Raw genomic sequence first — 1,172 nt, forward strand, 5'->3', positions numbered from 1 at the left:
ATGTCTTTTTGGCAGCATACTGTTGGTTCATACTGGTAGTTAAGTGGTGGTCCATCAGGACACTTAGATCCCTCTCACAATTACTACTTCTGAGCTGGGTACTGCCTGTTCTGTACCTATACATTTGGTTTTTTCTACCTAAGTACAATACCATACTTTTCTCATCTCTGAACTGCATCTTGTCGGCTATGACCCAATGCTCAGGTCTGTCAAGATCCTTCTGAATCTTCAGTCTATCATCCAAAGTGTTAGCAATTTTCCCCAGCTTGGTATCATCTGCAAATTTCCCCTTCTATCCCTCATCTGGAACATTTATAAAAATGTTGGAGAGCACTGGCCCCAATACAGAACCTTGAAGTATCCTGCTGCATGCCTCCCTCCACGTAGATGTAGTTCAATTGAGGACTACACACTGACTGTGGTTAGTCAGCCAAGTGCGAATCCATCTGGTGGGGGTACTGTCTATCCCACATTGTTCTATCTTACCAAGATGTAGGCTGTGGTCTACTTTTTCAAATACCTTACTAAAGTCCAAATACACTAAATTCATAGCATTTCCATGTTCCACTAATTTAGTAACTTAATCAAAGAAGATAATAAGGTTTGTCGGGCATGATCTGTTCTTAACAAGCCCATGTTGGCATCTAGTAATCTCCTTGCTCTTTTCTAGATGCGCACTAATTTACTGCTTGATTATCTTTTCTCAGCTATTGATGTCTAGGTGATTGGCCTATAATTTCCTGGAACCACCTTTCCCCCCTTTTTGAAAATTGGAACCATAGGAGCACCTTTCCTGAATAAACCTGGCCAATTTAAAGAGGCAAGTTGAATGAATAGGTTGGAGCTGTCATTCAAAACAATATAAAATTGCTCTCCATCACATCTCTGGATTAAGGGTTGGTGGGACCACAGTGAAAGCCCTGAGAATGAGGGGAAAATAAAATTTTGAGGGCATTGTGGGTCTGCCTTGGACTCTTACCAACATATTAGCTAGCGTTCTGCTTGATCCAGCACAGGAGATGCCAGTGAAAGCAGATGCAATTTTCCCTGGCCTCAAGGATCTTTGGCAGGACTTATCTAATGGCACTATTGTGAAGTCAATGATGCTTGCAGCCTGGACTGGGTGTTAATCCACCAATCACAAAAGACCAAGCTGAAGACAAGGAAATGAG

The sequence above is a fragment of the Protobothrops mucrosquamatus genome, unplaced genomic scaffold (genome assembly GCF_001527695.2).
Source record: "Protobothrops mucrosquamatus isolate PMUCROS unplaced genomic scaffold, P.Mucros_1.0 scaffold364, whole genome shotgun sequence".
Taxonomy (NCBI): domain Eukaryota; kingdom Metazoa; phylum Chordata; class Lepidosauria; order Squamata; family Viperidae; genus Protobothrops; species Protobothrops mucrosquamatus.